This window comes from Diorhabda carinulata, chromosome 6, assembly GCF_026250575.1.
Source record: "Diorhabda carinulata isolate Delta chromosome 6, icDioCari1.1, whole genome shotgun sequence".
Classification (NCBI taxonomy): domain Eukaryota; kingdom Metazoa; phylum Arthropoda; class Insecta; order Coleoptera; family Chrysomelidae; genus Diorhabda; species Diorhabda carinulata.
In genome coordinates, this window is record NC_079465.1 from 11,073,637 (window position 1) to 11,100,238 (window position 26,602).

At 31.2% G+C, this 26,602-nt stretch overlaps 1 protein-coding gene and 1 long non-coding RNA gene across 3 annotated transcripts in view; one reads left to right on the plus strand and one right to left on the minus strand.

Moving 5' to 3' along the window:
- LOC130895603 (ATP-binding cassette sub-family D member 1) overlaps nucleotides 1–26,602 on the minus strand; it is a 137,514-nt gene that overhangs the window by 86,680 nt on the left and 24,232 nt on the right. Inside the window, exon 1 of one of the 2 annotated variants that reach the window (XM_057802998.1) lies at nucleotides 8,493–8,579. The exons of the other annotated variant lie outside the window; for it this stretch is intronic. The gene's annotated coding sequence lies outside the window, so the exon portion shown is untranslated. Of the gene's footprint in view, nucleotides 1–8,492; nucleotides 8,580–26,602 lie in introns of those variants that run through there. 2 annotated transcript variants of the gene reach the window in all.
- LOC130895604 (uncharacterized) lies at nucleotides 17,980–18,907 on the plus strand. The gene is made up of 2 exons (XR_009059479.1): nucleotides 17,980–18,027; nucleotides 18,587–18,907. It is a non-coding gene; the product is annotated as an uncharacterized LOC130895604 (long non-coding RNA).

Consider the following 26,602-nt stretch of genomic DNA (forward strand, 5'->3'; position numbering starts at 1 on the left):
TGATGATGATCCTCAATTATGTATAGCTAGAGGGTTTAAAAAATATATTACCGAAATTGAAAATTTAAGAAACTCTTGTGATTGGCTTTTTATCACTTTTAAAAAGCCTCATAGAAAACCATCTGCTTCTACTATCGGTCGGTGGATCAAGAACATGTTGGAAAAAGTGGAGTGGATATGGCAATATTTAAACCACAAAGTACAAGACAAGATTAATATATTATAGATAATTCTGAGTTTGCGAAAACATATCTTAACTGTCAGTTTACGATTATGTATTTAATTAGTTACCACGGTTAACCATATTGTTTAAAATAAAAAAAAATTTGAGTTGATTTGTTGTTGCAATAAACTTTAAACATCTTACTTACCTTAAATGATGTTCGATCTTGATTATTTTACGGTCTTGTTGAAGTAAATAAGTCCCTCCCTACCTATAAACACCCATTGCAACAACAACTTTAAAGTGACTGAAGTAAGTGGGAGGCAAGGGCGAGGGTTTGGGGTAAGTAAATGAATTTTTTTCATTTATCGCATAGGGTTATAACCCAATTGAGTGATGTTAATTTAGGAGCACTTAGATACTAAAGTATCGTTGCCTTTCAACTAGTTTGTTTGGGTTTTTTCATATCTTAGTATTCTTGTAGTTTTTATGTAGGAGGGAAGAAAAATCTTCAAGACTATGGCCAGTTAACAATGACAGTTGATAGTTAGAGCCATTAGGCCTGTTACGTTCTGTTTTATTAATTCTAATATTCAAGTTTTTGAATAAATGAATTTGTTATCGACCTGAATATTTATTTTTTGGGAACAAACCTATTACATTTTTTGTTTTCTATTTTGGTAATTAACGCAAAATTGTATGAATTAATTAAACAAAAACACACATTTCAAGTTTCATTAAAATGAGAATATATAAAATTCGTAATATCAAAATAAAGAATATAATTTTTTTTCTAACCTTGAACGATAATATAATTCTTAAAAAGTGTCCAATAAAATTTATAAAGTAAATACAAATCTAATGAAATTCTAACAAGATGAAAATATTCGTAATTTTAAAACAAAAAAGTAAAGATATCAATTCTTGCTATTGATTTATTGTCCGCAGATGAATCTTCTAACAACTCGTAATTGTCGATGTAGCAGTTAAAGTTGGGTTTACATTATATAACTATTATATAGCTACATAAAAAATGAGCTATATATAGCTCCGTCAGCTACATATAGCTCTGCTATAAGTAAATTTCATGCCATTCTGTTTAGCCGAGCTACATATAGCTTGGGAGAAACCGGAGTGTTCAGTCTCCAGTTAGATGCTGTAGAAGGTAGTTCCTTCAGCAGCTGCTGCTTTCGCCATAGCTACTGTGATATAGTTAAGTAATCCAAAAAAAACCCTTTTCAAAGCGGCGCATCATCATCAATTACTTATTTATTATTATGAACTCTAACCTCATTAAGTTATCGTTACTATAAATTGTCTGTGTTTAGTATTTCTGCCAGTTTTATAGATTATACCCATTAAGGTATCGTCTTGAATTATTTATTATTTAATTATTATTAAAGTGATTATATTGAATCATAAATATATTCATCTAATTTTATAATTATTGTATAAGATAAGAACTAATAAATAAAGAAACCTGTAAAACTAATACTGGGTTCATTCAATTTGATATTCGATAACCACTTGTTTTTATAACGCAAGTTGGTGAATTGAGTTATTCAATTATATTTTCAACAGAGAAAATAGGCTTAAATTTTCTTTATAGCCGGGTTATATAGCAGATCTACATTGTCACTTTTTGACCTTTTAGCTGAGCTATATAACTGTGCTACATGTGGCTCTGCTACTAGTGTAAACCTTGCTTAAGCAATAGTATTGGATCAGTTAGTAATTTATAAATTTTTTACCCAGAGCTTAGATTATGGAAGGGAGATGCATATCTGGCAATGCTACTCTATTGTTACCAAAACTGATCAGTCCGCCATTTTATTTGTGGCAAAAGTGAATACACGATGTGAATCTACAGTGATTTACACTTTTTTAATGGTAAACTGTTATGATGTCGGCTGTAAAAGTCACAGAAAAAATCCACGAATATCATTCACAGATAATTAATAACTGGGGTATACATCCTTAGATTATTGGTAACCATTTATTTTCATTATTTGGAAATTATTTGAACTGTGACAAGGATATAATATACCTACTAAACATAATATGAGGAGTTATTTTATTTGTTATTACAAAAATTGTAATTCAAAACTTTATATTTATCTTGTGGTATTAAAGTAGTACCCTCGTTGCATAAAATACTATTATTATAATTTCAATTAGATCAGTAGCAGTTTATTATCAGTTTTATAAATAATAAAGTATATTTTTACTTTTAAAAATATCTTATAACGGATATATTTTTTCATTTTATTATTATTTAAATGTTACAGCTTTTCTAAATATCTGGAAAGAAGAAAAACGTGGATAAAGAATATGAAAATTGATAATTGGGAACCAACTGTAAATAAACGATTATGTTCAAAGCATTTTGCTAATGTGATTTTATAAGACTGATACTATTTCAAACGTTCGTTTGCTTAATGATGCATTCCCCACCATTTTTTTTGAACTGCCTAAATACGTTCAACCATCAGTGGTAAGTAATTAGTTTAAAACGATTCTAATAAGGAGGTTTCAATGTATGTTGTAATTAATAGAACTCTTCAAATTTCAGGCTCCTAAAAGAAAACGATCTCTCTTCAGAGCCCAGATATCCAACAGCGCCCTCAACTATAGTAATATCCCGAGAAACACCTAAAAAAAGATGTTGAGAAGAAAGCTCTCTCGTGAGAAAATAAGGAAGAGGAAAATTAAGAGAAATTAGAGTACTGAAACAATTATCTGAGCGCTATAAAATGAAAGTAAATACTTCAAAAGATATTATTAAAGCACAAAACTTATATTAGCTCAGATACATTTCTGAAAATTCTAATAAATATTTAGATTATTCTGTAATAATATTTAAAATTAAAAAAATTAAAAAAAAAGTTGCTGTACGTTGTGTTGGTAGAGGCGCATTTTAATAGAAAGCGATAACCTAACGGAAAATGCAAGAATTGTGATTATAGAGTTTCGAATAAAGGTTCAATTATAGCCGGTTTTGTTATAGGAACATACAGAAGGGAAGTCTGCGATAGCAATCCTACTTAACGGTATTTTATATATTTATTCGACTTTCACAAATCTAACCAATAGGAAGCAAAAACCGACTTTTTCTAATTCCAAAATCACGTAAATGTGTCATGCTAAAAAAGTAGTTTAATAGTTGATTGTTACTTTCAAATCTCTTTGTTTTAAAAGCAATTTTAAAAACTTTTACTCGTACCATTAAATATATCTAGTTTATTCGGACTACTTCTTTTGAAAAATTGTTGGTTCCGTAGTGTATAATTAGATTAAAAAACTTTTCAATCCAGTTAAAAAAAAATACAATGCACGGCAGTAATAAAAACGAACCTCGCGTGTTAACATAACATCTGGGACAGCGGCATGAATAGATTATTAATACAATTACTATGTCTATTTAAGAAAAATCTTAAAATACGTCAATTTGGATAAAAAAAATTTTACATATTGTAGTAATAGCATGCGGTATGTTATTTAAAAGTTCTATTCAATTATTCGAAAAACAAATATATAAAAGAGAATTCAGACAGACAGAGTTAAGGATGATAAGTGACAAGTATAAATTAAAAACAATTTTTACAAGGTTTGAATAAGAATAATTATCGTTGATTTAAATGATTGTGCTTTTAACAAGGTTGAAGTTGATTCCGATAAATCATGAATATTGTTCGACAGTGTTTTTAGTCTTCCTGCATTTCTCACAAAAAATAAATAAATAAACATATGAGCTAAATATGGCTGAAATTAATGAAATGAATATTAAGTAATACATGTTCAATCATTTTTTATATATCAGAATAAAGAGTTATAATTTTTTTCCACAAATTAGATAATATTCAACCATAAAACAGATTTTAAAGAAAAAATTCATTTTTAATAGCTTAAAATATCTTAACAGAGTATTTATAATGAATACATATCTTTTTTGAAAGCTTTCACCCCTCATTGCATAAAAATTGTGAAAATTATAAAAAATTAAGTAAGTTAAATTTGTTTCAAAATATGGAATTAATATATGGACATATTTTTAATTGTATGTTATTATGGTTTTTAAATTTATGAGTTTCATCACTCAAAAATGTTGAAAACAAAACAAACAAGTTTTTTATAGGTTAAAATTGTTTTAAATTGTAACCTAAATATATTTTTTATTTGTCAATCATTGAAACTTCCAACATATGATAAGATATCATAAAAAGGATACAAATAAAGTATCCGACATAAAAAATGGTTTCCATCTCGTACAGAACACTTTCAATATTATCACCCAGATGTTGTAGGACAAACTTTTGATTGTGGTTTAAGCGAAGAAACAGTTTCTTCACAACGCTTTAAATAAATTTTAATTGCATTAGCATTAGGAGCTTCTCTAGTGTCACTGAAAAATATTTCCATATTTTTATTACTTCAGATATTTGGATAAAAAGCATATAAACAAGTAAATTCAACATTTTATTCGGAGAAAGTAGAACTACTTTTAGAAGAGTGTGATTTATAGCTTTTTCTTGGAGTGCTTCCTCTAATTTCGTAATAGGTACGTAATCTCAAGATTTCTGGAGTGTATGAAAAATAGATGTGTTACCCTAGTTTTCTTCCTAGTTTCCTAGATTTTTCATATCATCTGTATTGTCTATTTCTTCTCTCGCAACACTAAAATTCCCACCCAATTTTCCACTCACCAATCACAATAGTATACGTATTTGTAAATAATCAGGCCTCTACCAGTAAGTGTCCATCATCCCCCCTTTTAGCCAGCAACCAGAGTATTTCTCTCACATAACGCGACTTGTTAATACAGCCAAGTTTTCAACATCTCAACTTATTAATACACCTCGTATACCGCGACTCATTGATATAACATACCGTCACGTACTCGATGCCATCAGAACTAATACGAGTAGTTATTAATCAATATAACTAAAAAACTTAATCGAATTAATTAAAAAAAACTTGCTATTACTTTTGGGAGTTATTTCCACCAAAACAATAAAAATCCTCTTAATATTGGGAAGCCATAGGTTATCAAAACCGTTGTGTGAATAGCACGTATACCAATTTTTTCTAAAGAATGCGAGTGCGAGAGTATGGACGGTGTTTCCTCTTTCTGTGGCTCCGTTCCGTTTCGGTTTTTCGGGCGCGAGTCATGAGGAAGAAAATAAAGACGTACAGGATCCGATAAGTATAAAATTGAATTTAGGTGGGTTCAACTGCAAATATAGGAACTCCTTTTTTTACTTTTTTGGAGTGTAATAAATAATTTTTCTAATGTAAGTATAGTTAAAATAAGAAAAAATTATTAATGGCGACTTTTAGAGGCTTCAATTGAATTCGTTTTCGGTATAAATGTCACTTGAATCACGTCAATTCTGTAGTAGACGTAGCGAGCAACTGAATGAATCAAAAATGGGGATGGCTAGCAGAGGTCATTTAGAACGTAAATTCTATCAACTTAAGACACTTGAGCCATTTAAAAACATGTGAACACGGTAAATATAATAGGTTTTTGTTGCACTTTCAGATGGTAAAAATTGTAACGCATTGCGTGTTGCGTTTTTTCCGTTGAAAGTAATAGATTACGCTTACGGCTTTTTGAAGATTCATGTGAAACTTCACAACAAATCGTTATTCACACATTTTTTCATGGAACCGAAAAGACAAGAACTAATTTTGGACATAGGCGAACAAAATACTGAAGCATTCAGAGAAGCGAGAAGCACTGCATTCGAACGAGAAGGCTTTACGATAACTCCTGGTGGGTTGACGCATGCTCATTAACGTGGCACTATTAATCTCGTCATTCAAATGCCATATTTTCTATAACCCAGAAACATAATTTTTTTTATTTCGTATCACTCTTCCTTACAAATCGATAAATGTTTTCCAGTACTAAGTCTGATGTGATGTAACTGTTTCATTTATATATCGAAATAGTCATTGAAAATAATATAAATTGATATATGAATTATCAATAAAAAGTGGTATTTACGTAATCTATCGATTATTCATGCTTGTAGCAATTGACCTTCATGCATATTACATAAACTTCCTTCCTTTTCACCTACCTTTTATTTTTCAATTATTTCGATGAAATCATTGAAAAATGAATACATTTAACTTTAAAAGAGAGTTTTACCTTATAATTGACATATTTTAGTAAGTACAAACTTATATTAAATTAACGTGAGATTATCTTATATCAACAGCAAAGAAGTATAAATTTTAATACTATAAATAATAATTTTATGTTATTAACATGATATTTTAATATTCATTTTTTACTTTTAATTTGAATAATTCTGTAAACTATTTTTCAGAACGATGTCAACGGTATCAAGGCAGCAATCACTTGCAGGTGTATTGGCGGACTTAAGAAATAACTGAATGAGAATAATTTATATTAAAGAAATATTTCCCATTGCTTACTCACTAATTCTAAACCTACGAGCTACGATCACTTCTCATTCTTTTCTATCCAATATAAGCTAACCCGGCGAACTTTATTCCGCATTAGAAGCAATAAATGAGCAGATTTTGGATTTTATTAAGTTCAATTTTTTATTGGGATAATAAATATAAATAAAAAAAATTTCAATGATTCTTTTTTTGGTGCATAGGTTGCGCTTTTCGGTATAAAGCACAAGAACAAATAACACAGACAGTCTTCCGACTCATGAAAATACCACATATGGAAGACCACGGATTCTTTAGATTCAGACCACAAACTTTCAAAGATTGGCCTTTTTATTTGTTAATGGTCATGGCAAATGCTAGACGAATTGAAAATTGTCTCACTCAAACGGCAAATGAGAATGAGAACTTCTTCACAGTCGGTTTCTTCTCGTATTGACGCGTAAATTACATTATTCATTAAACGCGTTACATTGCACAGTTCTTGTTGGTTTATGTTTCTAAGTATGATTACTACTTAGCCAAACTTTAGTTTTAAATTGTGCCATATACCCATAATGTTGAAATAAATTGTGGTCCTTCGATAATGTCTGTCCCAAATTAGATCATTTCGAAGCAACCATTGTATTTTTGAGTGTTTACTAGAAAATTTATTTATTCGGGTATTTCGTCACGAAGCAATGAATGCAATGGCTCATATTAACAAAAAACGTCCATTGGCCCAATGCGAACGAACTAATCAGTGCTCCAATCATATCGTAACTCTGCTCGATTCAAATCAGTACTTCATAAATTTCTTCCTTTGCGTTGAAAATTATCTAGTTGTTGATCTCTCAGAGTCGTTTCGCAGGCTGCCTCGCTTCGCTCTTGTGATTGAGAAGTACGAAATCGAACCATACTAACGCGGTGCTCATCAAGTACAATTTTTTTATCTATATTTCGAATCCTAGTTGCATTACGGCTTTGTCGGAAAAGATTCTATCGTCTTGGTCGCGGCATTTTTAATGAAAATATCGAGACGATAAACTAAAAGAAACTCGTAACAAACACATCAACCGGTCAACTTCGAAACTTCTGATTGTCAAATTTTCAATCTTACTTAAGCATAGCTAATATTACGTTTAGCTGTCAGTTGCGTTTTGACGCCAGAAACTTCTAAGATAGCGGAAGAAATGAAAATCATCCTGCGCCAAGTTGGGACAGTCCGGTGGTTGGTCGATTTAATCCTATCTAAAATAAAATTGGCCTTAACTTAACGTTGATGTTGCGTGATACCATTCCATTGACTGACGGGGGTTCTGTGGAAATCTTCTCTAAAAATTGATCACCTATTTCAAGAGGATGGTCCAAAAAATCAAGGGCATCAACCATAATTTTCAGTTCATGTACTCCAACAGCCAGTATTGGAACCCAATTTGCGCCTAATTCATGAAATTTCATATTTTTGGAAATGATATTGTGTAAAAGAATATCACTCATATCGGAAATTGTGAATTGGCGGTATTCATTAATCTGTCCATCTCCTTCATTGCTCAAATCATCTGTGATCACTGATGGTCGACATGAATATTTTCTCGTCCATCCTTCAAAGCTATACAAGTCGCTAATATGTCTATTATTGTCTATACTCGTAAATTGCTGTGAAAACTGAATAATTTACTATATTTCGTAGCCGGTGTTCTGATCTATTGTTTCAAACATTTGAGGATACTTAGCACACTACAACAATACCATGGATGCATGAAAAATACCAGTTCAAACGTCATCGGATTAATTAAGACGATTCAGACCTTACTTACTTACTCCGAATAACCTATATACTTGCAGAATAACTATAAATGCAGCACTTAAAAAACCAATCACCCAATATACAAACTTAAAAAAATTCCCGACTTGCCTGTAATATCTACTGTTTTACAAAATATTGAACACCCCATTCACGGCAAATTCACTACTGTGAATTGTAAACGACGGTAAATCTAGTAAATTATAATCATAATTAAAAAATACTGGTTCTGTTCAATTGAATAAACAACTCAATTTATTATGAATAATGTGATGTCAATACATAATTAACTTTAGACAAATTAAAAATATTATGCAAAGAAAAACTAGTTACGTAAATAGTGAAAAGTGCTATTAATTTATTTTATTTCATGTCAAACGAATGATGCTTATTATGATTTTCATGTTACATTTTCAAAAATTAATTATATTGACAGTACCATTAACTTTTAACGTTCATTTATTATACATTTGATTCAACAAATAGTTTAGTAGAAATGACATACTTTTGCAGGTATTTTCAATAAAAAATGAAAATTGTTAATTTTAATCAGTTTTCAGTTAAATTTATTACCGTTCAAAAGATAACTGTTGATACAGTTATGCCTATAATGCCAAACATTTCAAGAAAATTAGAGTAACAAGACAGTTGTGTCTGTGTCATGATAACACGTGCTCGTCGAGTAGACGCGTTTTCAGATTGAATAACCGATACAAGTTCACGCTTCAAGAAAGAGTTATTTTGTTATGTCGTATCTGCGTAAGAAAGCGGGTTACGAAACTATGAATTGCAACAATTTCCGAACTCGCCGCTACCAAATCAGCAGTGTGAAAACGTACCAGACATTCTCAAAAACGGGCTCTGTTGCCGACGCGTCACGTTCTGTACGACCAGTATCTGTAACAACTAACGAAAGTATGGAGTAGCACTGGCGTTAGTTGTGCAGCTGTCGGGAGAGCTTCAAATATCTGATCGTTCTTTACGGCGAATGCACTGTTTTTACCATCCGCGTCTCCTCCTCGAGAGCTTTTAATTGAAAAATATGACTTTCCTTTAGAATTTATTATGCCATCAAAAATTTCAGCAATGATTAGAATTTATATAATGTCAAAGTCTAGTTGATATTTATGTCCCCTATGGTAAAAAATAAGTAACTTTGATTTAGTATCATGTCATTTTAGAGGTTTCGTATATTGTCATATTTGAAAATGTAGCTATTTTTATTGACACATCGAAAACTTTACATTAAATCATCTACATGTAAAGGAGAAACTTATGTTGTGTCTCTGGATAGTGAAACGAGTCTTGTAGAAGGTACAAAATTCTCGATTTTAATTCTCATTTATAAGAATTGAGCTTGGTTTAATACTGCTTCAATGTTAGTTTTTGAAAATTAAGCATTTGGAAATTTTCAAATGGAAAATACGACATTAAGTTCAGAATCAATATTTAGATCCTTACATCAAATGTTTTAATATAATTTGTTTAAATCACAGAAAATTAACCTGTACCAACTCAAAATTTATCACACTTCAGAAGGATGGGACGAAACAAGGCGATTGCAGTTCTGTTTGTTTTTGTTTAAATATGTTCAATCAGCACTTAGAAATTCTACAAAGAGTTATTGATGAACTAACTTCCTTTAAATATTCGACAAAATCATTTCATTTAACGTGACAGCTGCCCTCTACATAAATGGTGAAAGTGAAGCATGGATTAGAAGAATGAGTGTGACATAGCCTGCTAGATTTTCAGACCTATCCTTTGTTATTATTCTCTTGGTAAAGTTAAAACAAATAGTTTATCGCAAGCACTTTTCGAATAATAGTGAAATTGTAAAAATATAGTAACTCGTTTGATAAATTACTAGAGAACAAGCAAAACGTTTTAAAAATGTGCAGATATATAAGGTGGATTAGTGAGGAGCCTACATAGGACAGGCATCTTGATATTTAGAAAATAGTTTAAAAGGTTATCCGTGGAAAAAAAATGAGACTGCGTTTACAAACTTTGCAATATAATAAACATACTATAGAAATGTACTGAGGTGGTCTCTCTCAGACGCTGACGTTGACGTGTGGACACCCTAGGCACCATACAAACGTTTTCCGCTGCGTTTCACTTTCGAACCATTGCAGCGTAAACGTCACATTTGGCATCAGCACAAAATGTCGAAATTCGATAACGAAAAAGACGAATTGTTCATTGAATTAGTCCAATGTTATTGTGCATTATACCATAAAAGTGACAAGCAGCTTTTTCTTCAGATGATATTCGGATATCTTTTTGATGGCAGCTTTATTATATATCTCTACACAAGTTTCCCGATATGTTTTAATTGTTTGATTGACACTATCTATTCATAGATAATCGGTAAATGTTGCCCCGACTTTTCCACTTATGCGGTCGTCTCGTACCTATTCCTCAAGTAATATAAGTGCTACCAATAGTGTCGAATTTACATCCATTTTACATCACACAACTACACGCTAGCATATAGCATTCAATAGGAGACCGAGTCCGTAAAAAGTAATGTCATAATTACTATGTATATTTTTCAGCTTATTTCGTTTTGACTTCTTTCTTCTAAGTTGTTTTAGCTCTGTCTTAACTTTGAAGGAATTACGTATTTTCTGTGGATTCTATTCCAGATGCTATTTTATAATTAATTATTCTTCGGACAAAATGCGATGAAACAAGCTGGGTTCTTTCGGCTCTGCGAAAGCTTACGCTCGTTACCAAAATGCATACGGGCTATAAATTCTTCCGCAGTGAGAAACTGTAAGGTGGCTGGATAGTTGCAGCTTTTATTTACGGTATAGCGATGTTCTAATGTGGCGACCTAAAAAAACCTAGCAGCTACATATCACCACAAAAGAATCCAAACAAATTTATCATTATATTGTGTAGGAGACTGGAAATGACCTTAGAAACAAAATATTTAATTACTAGAAATGCATCAGGTTATTGATTGATCCAATTCCCGACCCAAAACATATCTAACGACATCTTGATACGGCTTTTTCTTGTTACACTGGCTATTAACATTTCGAAGCACCCGTTTTCGATAAAAGACATTAAGATATTCTTGGTAATATTTAGACGTAGCTGATTTATTTGTTTATCACATTTTTTGAGAGATCAATGCCATTAACATGTCGTAAAAGCACAAAATTAGTGGTAATCTGATAATATATCAAAAAAACATCAACAACTACTCTGTTGTAACCGCCTTAAAGTGTGTTTCTGACGTCAATATCATACTATTGACGATTCAGGTAATTGCATTTCATGTTAATGCACTAATAAAACCTGTCTCCATGAAAAATTTCCAGTGTATAGCTCAATCGAAAGTTATTTTGATTGTTTTGATCCCATAAAACATGTTAATTTAACCTTATTTGATTCTGTTCATATTCGAGAAGTGGATGACTTATTCGAGGCCAAAAAATGTTAAAATTAAAATCAGCGTACTAAATTTATATATATATATATATATATATATATATATATATATATATATATATATATATATATATATAGATATATTTTCTTAGGAATCCGATATAATTTGCAGTTGGTTATGAGGAATTGGCTGATACGTATTATACTGCAATATGTGTTTTAAATGGACAGCAAAAATAGTATATAGTGCGGTATATGAGTTCTTAGCCTAACATACAGAGAAAGGTCATGAATAAAACAATTGTGATTATTTTTGAATATATTCTCTCTTCATTTCTACACACTTTTTAGAATGTCTGACTAAAGCTTCTATGGCACTATAAAATATGATGTTCGTATACCGTAAACTCGGCTCTCAGTTTTGTGAATCAAAAATAGTCGGACGGGGCCAAATCAAGACTATATGGTCTGTGTTAAATCTCTGTGAAGCCACATTCGTGTACAGTAGCCTTGGAAAGGAAAGCAGTGTGGACTGAAGCATTGTCATGGAGCAAGCGCAAAGGTCGGATGATTTTGTCTTGACTTTTTTCGATGCTTTTTTGACGCAACTGCCTTAGTCAGTCAGAGTGATATGCCTTGTTCACGGTGGTATTAGATTTTTTAAATTCAATCAAAAGGATACCTTCGAAATCCCAAAATATTATAGTCATCACTTTTTTTATCTTTTACGTGACCTTTGCATTTTTTAACACGCGCTCTCTCACTTGCAGGGAATATCTTTTGAATGTATGATTATAGTAAAAGACAATAGTTTCATCACTTGTTACAATTGATCGAAAAACACTTTGTTGGTTCTCGCTGGTTCTACAAATCGCTTACAACATTCTGCTGCTTTTGCATACGCAATTTACTTTGGATTTGCACAAATAGAAAGTTATAATTGGATGCAAAACACAAACTGAACGGCGGATGATCTATGTTAGATGTTTTGACTGCTCAAAAATGTTTTTATTTAAGCTAATGTGTGGAAACTCGCATTGTCGTGGTGGAACATGATTCTGTGATTGGTTTCCCTGATTTGTTCGAACAATTCTGGCAAACAAATGTTGGTGCAACATTCAGAACTGACCGTTCTACATTGCTCTAATGGAATGGTAGCGACATCTTCCGTTATTCTGAAAACGAGTTTCATGTGCGAACAAGTTTTGTTGGATTTGACACATCTTAAAAGCCCCATATAGTCGATTATTATTTAGTTTCGAGTTCATATGCATAGATAGATGATTTGTCGCCTGTCACGATCTTATAGATGTCTTTTGAAGTACGGCGATTGAATTTTTTCAGCATTTATTTGCACCAATCGACACGAGCTTTTATGAACGATTGTCAAATTATGCGATGTCCAACGCAAACAAATCTTTTTGACAGCCAAATGTTGATGCATTGAATGTATGCGAGTGGAACCAATGCCCAACTATGTCTCAATCTCATGGTATGTCACATGACGATCTTGAAATATCAGTTTACGCACAGCATCGATGTTTTCTGGCACAACAGGCGATTTTGGACGACCTTCACGAAATTCATCCTATAGCAAAATGCAACCACGATTGAAATTGGAATATCGGTGAAATACGGTGGCTCGAGATGGTGCTTCATCACCAAAAGTTGAAGCGATTTGATCGGCACCCTGCTGTTTGTTTAATTCACCTCAAAAGTCATAAAAAATCAATCCCTGAAAATGTTCGCGATTAATTCCATTTTTTTACCAAGATGAATGGTTCATGTATCTGTAAACAACTCAAATAGCACTCGTATGACAACAAGTTCTGAGTACGTTCATCATTAAAAATGTCAAACCTTATTAAGGCAATGTCAGATTTGACATATTCACATCAGTTTTTCCATATCTCAAAACTTAAGTAGCAACCCTCGTATATATTTTCCCATTTTCGTATACTTCAATCGTAAATAATATATCCAAAAGTTATATTTACTGTTCCTTTCAAGCAACAGGTCAATTTTATATCCTACCCCGCTCTATACTTTAACCACTATAAATATTTAACAAAAACGCAAAGGTTCATAACATAATTCCGTGTGTAACTTTATCTGGATAAACTGATAAACTGCTGAATACACTGCACCCGTAATATTGAGGTTATAACCGAAATTATTTTTTATAAAATAATAAATTTCAAAGTTCTTACAAAACAATGTCATCCCTTTTAATATACCCTTCATAACGACAAATACAAGACAGAGAGCTCCTTCTTAGTTTTTTCTTCACCTTCTCAAAGTTGTGAAATTGGTATCCTGCTCAGTTTGGAACTGTTCTCTTGAAGTATATTTTTCAATTCTATCAACTCCTTTCTTATTATCAGTGAAAACATGAGAAAAAATCTTCGCAGAAACTCTTTTTATCCCAACTTACTGACACTTGATCAATTGTCACCCGACGGTCTGTGCCTAACACAAGATCTCCATTTTTTTCAAATTTTTGATGTTGTTGTGTTAAACTGAATATACAATACCTCTGCTTGAGTTTTTTCTATGTAAGCTCATTTCAACATGAAAACAGTTTCAGCAGCATTTTCACCTAGAATAAAACCATAATACAAGGCTACACGTTGTTAACTCAAACCTTATATCATAAAGTACGAAACAAGAACATAGTAGCGAAAGCAAAAAAATTGTTTTCCATTTTTTTCTGTCCTGCATCTGTTTGTTCCAGTCACGTACTCCTAGACTTGTACAATCGAATCTTCCCATACATTTTTTAGTCTTCAGTTTTTCTATAATTTTAATGTGTGCAAATCATCATAACATTTTTCCTTAATTGTATTTACTATATCCTCATTTTCTAATATATTTTTATTTTCAAAGTTCATAGGTTCTCTATACTAATTTTCCCCTTTCGATAGTCTATGAACTTTCCTAATTATTTCCTCTCATATATCCTTAGTTGATCTTGGTCCATATTTGTTAGTCTCCTAGTTTCCGCAGTGTATGTTCTACTAATTTTATCGAAATCTTCTAGACTTTCAATTGGGTTGCTGGGCTTATTCTGTTATTCTGCATTATGATGTACTCATCCTTTGAGTCATTTTTGTTGATTATCATAGTTCCTAAGTAGTTAAAGGTGCTTATTTCAAAGCTTAGGTCATTTACCTTAAATGTTTCTGGTTTGTGATCATCCTTCTTTCCATATAGTTTGTCTTTATCTGATCCATTGTCAATCCTGTCTCCCCTACAACTTTTCTAAAGTGTCTTCAAGACTTTTTCGATCCTATGCTATTAGATTTAAATCATCAGCATATGGTATTAATTGTTTTGATTGTTTATCACCTTGCCTTACTCCAGCATTTATTTCAAATTTTTCAGATGGTACCTCTTTTATAATCCCCCATTTCATAGAATTTAGCATTTCAACCAATCATATTAACTTTTGGGTTACTTACAGTTTTTCCATGCCCATCATAATAAATTATCCTCTTTTTCAGACAGTCGATGGAGAGAAATTAAATTCCAATATTGTGCTTACAGCATTTTTCGATAGAATTGTTGTAAAGTAAATGGAATCTACTGTTGATTTTCCTTATAAAAAAGGTTCCAATTTTTTATACACTCCACTATTTCTGGTTCCACTTTTTCAGTCTTCGATGTATTATTATTATTAGTATTTTATATTCCCGTAGTATTACTTCTATTAATTTTTGATAGTTATGTTAAGTAAAAATTTTGATACTAATTATTTCTTATTTTCATCTCATATTTGACAACAGCTAATAAAGTTGTCGTACAATTGGTAAGATAGATGTTTCACATAGTATTTGTTTATAAAATAGGTGGGTAAGTTTTTTCGAATATAATGTATCAAACACCATCATTATCAAATGTTGTTGATTTAGCATTCCACTAACAACTACTCCATCATGCACACCATAGGTCAAAGTCAATATAGTTTACGTGACTAAACTATTAACTAGGTACATTGGCATTATAAATTGTATAAGAACATAAAAGACTTGTTTTAATGAAACTAAACTAAAATTAAAATATATTTAAAATTACTAGTGTCGTAAATTATTATATTGATACAAATGGTATGATTATAGTCATTCTGTATATTACTTGTCAGCATGATAATAATTTTCAAATACACTTACTGTAAACTTCAGAACTCACCTGAAAAAAAAATTATTTTTAAAATGGTTTACATTAGTTTTTTCATTTATATAACATGCAAAATGTAGTACCACTAATTTAAATATTCGGTAATACTCCAATAGGGTTTTCGGGACCGGGTACCCTAATGCATATAAGCACAAGGTACATGTATTTGATAGAGGGATAGAGTTATTTTATTGGTCGATGCCAAATAACAGTACACATTGCTATGCAGGCGCCAAATAAATGTACATTTTGCCACCGAATTTCCTCTCACCAAATAACAGTACGAATTGCTCTGCATATCTCAAATGGATGTACATTTTGCGATCTCAGCAGATGCATACCCCCGCGCCTTTGTTTTTGCTTCCTCGCCACGTGTCGTTTTAAGCAAGCAAGCACACGTTTATGAGTTGAAATTGATTTTAATACTGTATTACATAATAATGTGCGCAAATGATATGAAGTTTTTTATGCACGACAGGATCCAGTATCCCTTTAAGGCGTTGTCGTATAGCAATTCGTGTACAACCAACAACCATTGCCAACGAGAAAACCTGGTATTACAAGAGGCAGTAAGAGAATGCCTAGTGGAAGACCAGCCGTTACGCAAAAAAAAACAAGAATATTAAAGAGAAAACGGAATTTATATGTAAATGTGGAAAATAACATAGCAAATGCAAAATCGAATGGCAGCGGACACTAGCAACTAATAAATTATACTTAGTCTTTTAGGTCCTACTAAATATGCCTTTTAGTTTGTATTAATGTGATTACTTTTCGTAATTTTTGTATTGCATTATGGTAATAAATCTTTAAATATACTCTGACGTGCTTTTAATTTTCTGGCATAACGTACAATATGTACTGTTATCTGGCGTACACATGCATTTTAAACTCACTTGCAAAACGTACATTACTCTGACTTTACAATGGCAGAACGTACTGCTACCTGGCCCCGACCAATCAGAAATATATACTGTTTATTGACATAAAAATATCTTTTATAATTAATTACATTGAGTTGAAATATTTGCTTCAATAAACACATTTCATCAAATAAAAAGTAAATAAATATAAAAGCAATTAAGTACTTATTCCTTATATTATCTAAGTTAACTGTTACATATAAGAAATGAAAGAAATCAAAAAAGTGGAGTAAATTTTTTTTTAAAACGAGCTAGAAATTAGTACTTTCCTGTTTATTTTTAGGTCCGAAAATCTCATTTTGTGGGACCGAGCCAGAAAGTTATTTATTTACTTTCGGGCCTATCATCTTCAATGAAAAAAATGATAAAATAGTTTAAATAAAATATTTAAAACTATAAAATAACTTAACATATTTTGACATTTAGTTGAAAACGTGACATTTATTATAAAATTTAAAATGATGCATTTGATTGTGAATTAATGGAAAATGAAATTGTTAAGGCGGCCATCCAAGCAACGTTTGATTTATTACCGTCGAAGTCCCGGACACGATATGTGTTTTTGTTAAAAATTTTAAACTGAATAATATGAAGTTTATGGTACAACAATGACCGTTTTAAAAAAAATATTGTACGTAGTACGTCCCAAAAGTGGTTTTTTACTGGACTCGCAGGCTTGCAGGACTCGCCCCGCAATTTGACCACTCGTCCAGTAAAACACCACTTTCGTGACTTGTAACGTAAACTACCATTTATTATATAACACAAAATCATTTTTGTATAAATATGGCATTACAATCAATATACGTACTCAGTTTCTTTTAGATCAAGAACTGTCAATTAATTCATGGATATTCTTTCTTGGTCTATTCCATTTATAACTTTTTATTACAGTTTTCAATCTATTAAGTGTATTCTCTTTTTTCATATCATCCGGTAAGTTGTTATATAATACAGTCCCTAAGTATAAATAACATCTCTGTCCCATCTTCTTGTTCATAAAGGGTGCAACATACTTTTGTTTATTCCTAGTTTCATATATTTTTTAAGTATTGTCATAAATTGACGTGTACATAATATATTTGACGGATATCTGATACTTCAGTCACGATGAGTTTATCGGTGGGATACCTGTTATAATTGTAAGTAATTTCAAAAATTTATTTTGCGAAACTGTTAGTGCATTATAGTGTGTTTTTGAAACACACACTATCTTAGAATTGGATAATTTTTTTAAAACTAAATCTTACTCCTTGATTTTTTTGTTATATAGTCCACATGAGTTTTCCATTGCAAAGTACGATCTAACATTAAACCCAAATATTTAATTTCATTTGCTCGATTTACTGTGAAAGAATTTTGTTTTGTTATATCAAATTTTGGAATAGCTGTCTCGAGGCTACCGAATGGTAGATAAACTGTTCTTTGAAACCCACCTATAATAATTTATAGTTTTAATTTCTACAAAATCCATTTCAGCTTTTATTTCAAATTGTACCAGTTTGTGTCCTTATATACAACCTCAGTATCATTAGCGAAGCTGATGATTTGTCCCATTTTCTCCAATAAAAATATAATATTATTCATGTGTGTAGTGAATAACAATAGGCCCAAGACCGTTCCTTGAGGCACTCCACATGTCACTTCTTTTGTTATGCTTATTTTATCTTTTATTTTGATCTGTTGGTTTCAATTTTTCAGACAACTTTCAAAAAAAATCAGGTGATATTTAACGAAAAACTATGGTACCCGGGTATTAATTAAAAATAATATTTACATTATATGTAACGACCAACAACATGAAGATCGTTCGACGAGCGCACAAGAAAATTTGGTCTGCCGAAGTGAGTCTTAGAGATGGGCAAACATACGAACTTTTGAATAATTAATATCATTAGGACAAAACGAAAAATCATAATCAACATATAAGATTTTCCAAAATGAGCAAATTGATAGAAAAAATTATTTTTGGTATTAGGTTCAAAATAATAAAAAAATGCATTTTGTATTTTCCATCAAAAACCTTTTAATTTAAGAATGGTTAGGTTCAGTTAAGTTAGGTTAGGAGTTTTCTTCTTTTATTTACGGTAATAAACATTTCAAGCTAAATACAGGGATTGAAGAAACAGTCTTTATACCTCAAATGTGCGCTCGATGCTCTCTCCTATATAATCTGTGCGCTCGATGCACGCATTCATCAGGATAATACCATTTAAAATAAATTAATTTTTCATCTGGTGTCCCCGATCATGTCCATAAAGGGATCACCTTATTGAAATGGAAAATATTTCTTATCAGGTTATACTGACAAGGTCCACAGTAGGATCACATTAGGTTGACTCGTATAATAATAAATTAATTTTTCTTCAGGCTTTCCTGATCGTGGTCATACAAAAAATCTCTCAGATTTACCTTAATGGAAAAATAATATTGTTTCAAGAAATTTGGAAAGTCAGTTCTTCCCGAATATTTCTATTACCAAATCACTAATTTTAAACCAAATATTTGTTACCTCCTATCAATTTCAATACAAAAGTACTCTCATTTTACTTTTAGAAATTGATTATTCATTTAGCTGTTGAGTAGGATATTAAACTAAAGAGAGGCAGTTCTTCAATAATATAAAGAGAAGTTTATATCAATCTAAACCAGATCTAAATCTTTGCGCGAATAGAAATTTCTGAATATAGTTAACATCGTAATATATCGCTTCTATTATTTCATCAGTGTTTTTATTGGAAGCGTTCAGATTTAACGAACGTTCTGTCTTATTGGTTTACATCCAGTTATATGACATTACTACTGTCAAATATTGTCGCTGCTAATTTATTTATTTGAGAGTGAAAGTGTTTTGTTAGAAATGAATTGTGTTGGCAGCCAGTGTTGCCAGAGATAGTACAATTGTACAGTTTTAGTACATTTTAGTGTATTATATACGCTAGTACATTTTTCCTTTTTTCTAATACATTTTCCCTGCGTTCGCAAATATAAAGTTATTTTATATTTTCGTAGTAAAATAAACTAGAAATTGTACTGGATTGTAACAATAATTAGAAAACAGAGCCAAGTTGATTTATATTTAGATCGTGAGATTTTTGTACTGCATTGCTAATTTTATCGGTAAACTTTATATAAATTTTTCATCCTTAAAATAATAATTGACACAGTCTATAACATTTTTGGAAAAAAAATTAATTTAAACTTATGTTTATACATCTTTCTATAATTTTATTAAATTTGTTTGAAGTTGGTACAATCTAGTACATTTTCTAGTTCAATTTTTACATTCAGCTTTTAAATTGTGGCAACACTGTTGGCAGCAAGTTTTTTCTATGAAACAATAGAAAACCAAATTCATTTTATTCCAACAAATTAGTGGGTTTTTAATCCATTTTATACTTATTCATGTGATACAAATGTATCGGAAATGTGGAGAGTAACCTAAAGACACAGTGGAATAAAGAAAAAAAGAACAATCTAGTGTAGTGATTAAAAAATAATGCTTTTCTTATTACCTCAAGATAATTACTATATAGATGTGTGTTGGTGGCCGATCTATTGCTTTGGAAGTATGAAATGGGCATAGAGTGATTTGCTTAGACTTGTCGCTCATATATATAACAACGGCCCGTACCTACAGAGAGGGAAAATGTGCAGTTGTTTTAGTTCTTAAACTGATGGTTGATACAAGTACAGAAAATTTGTGCTCAACATTGAAATTTTGTACGTTATAGTACAAATGACTGAGTTTATAGTAAATTCATAATTGAAATAAACAAAAAAAATTCGAGTGTAGTGATCAAGAAAGAGTTTGTCGAAACAAGTTATGATTTGTACTTTTATTAAAGTGATTTTTTGCTTTTATCAAAAGTTTCTATGATTAATAAAGTATTCTAATAAATAATATTAGCTTGTGTGAACCTTCTACTCCAATACAAACCAGAAGGAAAATCTAATTAGGAATACGTTAGGTAATCCTGATTAGAGCAGTCCAAGGCAATCCTGATAAGGACCAAGTAATCCTGATCAGAGCCATATAAGGTTATCCTGATAAGGATCTTATGAGGCAATCCTGATGAGGATCTTATGGGGCAATCCTGATCAGTACCATATAAGGTAAACCTGGTAAGGACCATATAATTTAAACTTGATCAGGACCTCATTACTGATCTGCGTGTTATCCTCATTAGGTTTTTGTAAGGTTATCCTAATCTTACCAAGTTGCGGAATAACCTGAAAAGTACTTATTGGGACCAATAAACTTAGTATGGTGGTAATAGACAAAGTACACAAGTTAAAAGTTTTGAAGTTAGCTTTCGCTGAAATGAGTTATCCTTGGAACGAAGAAGTTTTGCAGAACTTGGAATTCAGTTCTGATGAATTGGCAGTGGAGTCGCTGAGCCGAAAATATTACTTATATACGACGTTATAGTTTCGGCTCTATTAAAAACGATTCGTAGAATTCGAACTTCTTTGTCAGATGAATTGTATTCAGCACTGGAAGAAAGAATCACATAGCGAAAAGCTATAGGACTTTTTTCACTTTGCAAATATTTACACAACCCCGCCACCTTGACATATAGTGAAATGCCTAATGCTTCGAAAGCTAGCATAATTGCATATGGTGAAAATCTACTGGTGCATTTGTTTGGAAACTGATGTTCGAGATAAAGACAATTCAAGTGATGATTATAATGATAATATCATGTTGCTCGAAATGACTGTCACTTCCTTTGAAACGCAGTTAAATGGATCCATTAATAACGCCACCAAACAGGTTCTACCAGCCTTCTACCCTTGTTAGCAAACAACAACACTAAGCCGAAAACAGATAATTGTTTGTCTATTTTATAAAAATAATTATTTTCTACTACCATGCGTAAAGTACGTACTTTAGAAAGATTTTCGAGTGCGTAAAACTTAAGTTTACTCCCAAGTACATAAAGAAACGTATTATTAAGGTCTCCGTAGTGTAGTGGCTAGAGTACAAGGCTCACATGCGGGAGGTACTAGGATCGAGTCGCGCTGTAATAATTTTTTATTTTTTTACTCATGTAATAATAATTATTTTTAGGTGGCATTTATACATGTCGAAGAAAAGAGTAGACAAATAACACAAATTCGTCAATTGTTTTGTTAATTTGTTCTAATCTTGATGAAAATTCTCAAAATATTAATAAATATATAATATGTTTTGTAAGGATAATTACCATTAAAATAACTTATGTATTATGATATAATTTTCGGTAATAGAAAAAATATTGCATATAATTCGCGTGTGAAGGTCGTTTTTCGCCTCATGTGATGTGATTGTCGTTTTCTCATTCGTCGAAAAAAGTTTATTTTTGTTTGAAGTTTACATCAGTTGTTTAGAAGAACTTTGAGTTAAATTTTTTTCTATCAATAAATATTGAATGAAACGGAACAAGTAGATAATATGAAGTTTTATTCATAATTGACGATACCCGGGAGCCCAGGTCTACCCGGATATTAATAAAATGAATACCCCACTCTTGGATTTTAAAAAAACCCAAGTACGCGAAAACTCTATGCTCCAATGAAATAATTTACCACAAACTGACTGAAGAATTATGCATTCGTAAGCTTTCTACGTGTTCGGTACCACCTTTGATGACTTTGGACCAAAAGCGCATTCTGTAGATGAAACCTTGGACCAAAAGCGCATTCTGTAGATGAAACCTTGGACCAAAAGCGCATTCTGTAGATGAAACCTGTATGTACCACCACCTTTAATAAATAAAACAGTCAAAGCAATTGATTAAAAGGGTAAACATGCTTCGAAAAAGGCGAAGACGGTTTCATCGGCCGGAAAAATAAGGGCGAGTATTTTTTGTGAGTCATGGAATTGGGCGCATCGATTATCTTCAAAAACTATGAGCCTAATCACACATCGCTTATTAAACAGTGAAACTCATTGAACAGCCAGTAACACGTACCTTGGATATCTAATAAACGAATCTGTTTTTCAAGAAATAAATATCAATTTTCCAAAAATACGGAAAGATCAAACTAAATGTGTCTCTTCTAAGAAGCATTAATGTATAAGAATATTATTACTAACAATTGCATTTATTATGGATATACAGCTTCAAGTGCTTTTGATGACTAGTACTTTACAGAAGATAGAAGAGGAGAAACTTGCTTTCAGTAAATAAATTAATAAAAGAATAGGCTACTCTGAATATATTTTTGCTTCAATGGTTCCTTGGATTATGTAGTATTTTTTTTAAATCACGAAATATATTATTGTACTAAGACTACATTAGATATTATCTTTCCATATTATTTATGGATAATTTCAAACATAATGTATTCTAAATTACCATAAAGATTATTCAAATAAATTTTTCATAGCATGCAGTTAAATATTTATAGTTTTCTACATCGTCCACAATAATTTGAACGTAATTCTTTAAAACTATAAAGGTATTTAAATGAAAAATCGGCGAAATAATAGCCTGATTATTTTGAAGTACTTATATATTCCTACTTTTAACAAAAAACTCAAATAGTAATATTTTAAATGCCGATTTAATTGATAACAAGCAAACATGGTGACGAGACTAGTTTTAACATGGTGAAGTAATTGTTAGTTTTTGTAACATGAAATGTGATTATTATAAAATTCCATTTGGAAAGTCTGATACTATTTGATACTCAGTAATGGCAGCGGTCGTAAATGATTATTTCTACGTAATCATTACGAATTTATTACATAATTTACTTTAAGAATTTGCTACTAGGATTGAAAATTATTAGTTCAATATTTTAGGTGACTCACCCGGTACTTGGTAAACTGTATCTCTAGGTAGAAAAGAATAACACGAAAAACACAATAACAATTAATTATCGAAAATCATCTTTGACGTTTTTGACGTTTTTGACGTTTTGTACAACAAATTTTGAGAAAAAAGTTTTAGATATAAATGATGTCCACTTCAATTCAAACCCAACGCAGAGAAATTTTGATTTTCATCGGATGGGAGATGAAACGAGAGCTCAGTAATATATATAATGCCGGCCAACAAATAGCGAAAATGTCATCACAGATGTTCTAATTTTATAAAACCATAATCAAACAGTAAATGAATACCACCAGAGGTTATAATTCCAAGCAAGTTTATAAATAACTAAAAACGATTTCCGATACTTCCATTTAGCCAGAGCGCGCTTTTTGTATGTGTATATTTGTGCAATAAGCTGAGGTGCAAACTTGGAGATGAAACATGGAATGCATTATTATTATTATTAGTTCTAAGATGCTTTTTCACAATCCTAAGAAGAAATGCACGCTCATTCAAACTACCAAAAGTCACGTCACGACACTTGTTGATCTGTAGTGTGAATTGTAGGTAGAATAAGTTAATTTCATTGTTACCTAATAGAAATGTGGTAAATTAAAAGATTACGTTGTTAAGATTTAATGGTTAAATTTACATGATTCAAGTTTCAACAGTAAACATACGATTGTGGATGCACGTGATTTCCGCAAGTTTTTAAATCATTGTTTTCCTGCGAGGAGGATTCGTAGGACCAATAGAGCCCCCAAGGTCTCCAGATTTTACATCTCTAGATTTTTTCTATGGGGTTGTGTAAAAATAGAGATAGAAAGATATTCCACAAAATCACAAAACAGGAGTTTCAGGACTGAATTATAGACGAAGTTAATAGAATTACGAAATTTATTAGTAGTGTTCAAGAAGAATTTGTTCTGTCAGAACAAGAAAATTCGATGATACAGAGGTAAGTTCAGCAACGCTCATGCTAAGTCTAGCATCGCTGTCGAAAAAGATTAACACATGTTCGTGCTTCAGCAACTTGTGTGTGTGTGTCATGATAAAACGTCAAAATGTCAACAAAAATTTCCGAACTCGCCGCTAGTGTGGACATTGTAGAAATTCTTAACAACAGGCTCTGTTGCAAAAGCGCCGCGTTCTAGACGACTGGTGTCTGTAATAACTAACGAAAATATGGAAACATTGGCTCTAGTGTTAGTTGAGTAGTCGAACCAATCTGCCTTTTTTGAATCCTTTTTGTAATTTTTACTGTTCATTTTTTCTTTTAAAGCAAAATTTGCTGCCTGAATTATGCTGACCTCTGTATTTATTAATATGCGGTTGACGCTACGTCCATAACAAATGGAACATTTTTATCAACAATTATTAGAATTTTGAGATTCTTTGAAAGAGTGTAGGAGTTTTGTAAATATTAAATCACGGGGTAATTTAATGATAATAACAGTTAATTTATGAAAACGTTTATATTTCTCCAAGGAAATCATGTAATATAAAACTATTCTTAGAAATAAATTCATTCTTAACGATACAGTTAATAACCTTATTAAATATGAAATGGAACATTCAAAAGTAACAAATTACGGTATATTAAAATCAATTTAACGCAATTTATTCTGATTTCTAATAAGCTTCATTACGTAAGAAGCTCTGAGGTCACTAAATGTATCGAGTTCATTCCAGGAATTAATAACAAAACAATTATTTCAACAGTAATTAACAAGAATTAAATATTTTTACTATAGGGGAACAATTTTGCGACCGAAGAATAGCGAGAGCTGGTAATATAGTTCGAAACTAGTAAATATACTTACATACCATGAATTATACTTGGATAAAACGGAAAAACATTCATACAACGTTAATAATTCTAATAATTAAACTATTAATATAGATATCAATCAATATTATTAAAGTTTTAAGTCAGTTAAGTTAGTTCGACGTTGTTGATGTAATAAAAAATTGAAAAACACGAGTAACGATTATCAAAAAGGTATCGATTGACGAAGGATTGTAAGTCAACTTAACCTATCACCCTTGTGGTAATCATTCTCGCCATACTTGTATATTATTTACCTAGAAACCCAAGTTTCAATTAGAATAGAAGGCGTTTACAGAGTAGAAGCCAATTTACAATATGCCCTCAAATTATTGCGAAATGCGGGAAAAGATGATATCGATTTGATTTCAATTGGCAAGTGATTGTGCATTTTTTGTATTGTAAAACATTGAGCCCTTAATTAATTCTGAACATGATGTAGGTAGATAAAGGTCATGCTTCACCTTCCTAAATGGATAGCTGTGCAACAATCTTTCTATTATATTTATTTATAACTTAATTTATATAAATTTATTTAGTGTTTATTGAAATAACAAATAATAAACAATGTAATTGACAATTTTGATATAGTCGATGCAAAATAAATATTTCTTACAATTAATGTTAATAAAATATTATACAAATACTTCCATGATTTTTATACCACATCTGATTTCTAAGTACTGAAATTAGTCTTCTCAGATTGAGGATTAACTATAATAGGTTGTCTATTGAAAAATATGGCCTTTTTCATACAATTTGGAAATTTCCTGTTCTATATAGGTACCTAATCTTACTATGAAATGTTCCAAATAAGAAACCTATGAAGGAAGTGATGACAAATCAATACATTATTCTGTTAAAGCATATCACATACAGATAATTTTGATGATTTATTTATATTTTTAAATGAAATAACATTTTCTTATATTTCAGACTTAACCATTTTTTTATTCAACTGATCTTCATTTCTAATATGGCACTTTTAGAAAACCTAACATGCTCTGCTCACTGAATAATACAATTTTCGTCTATTGTGGTTCCTTCATTCTGAATTATTTACATTTGATCAAAAACGATTCA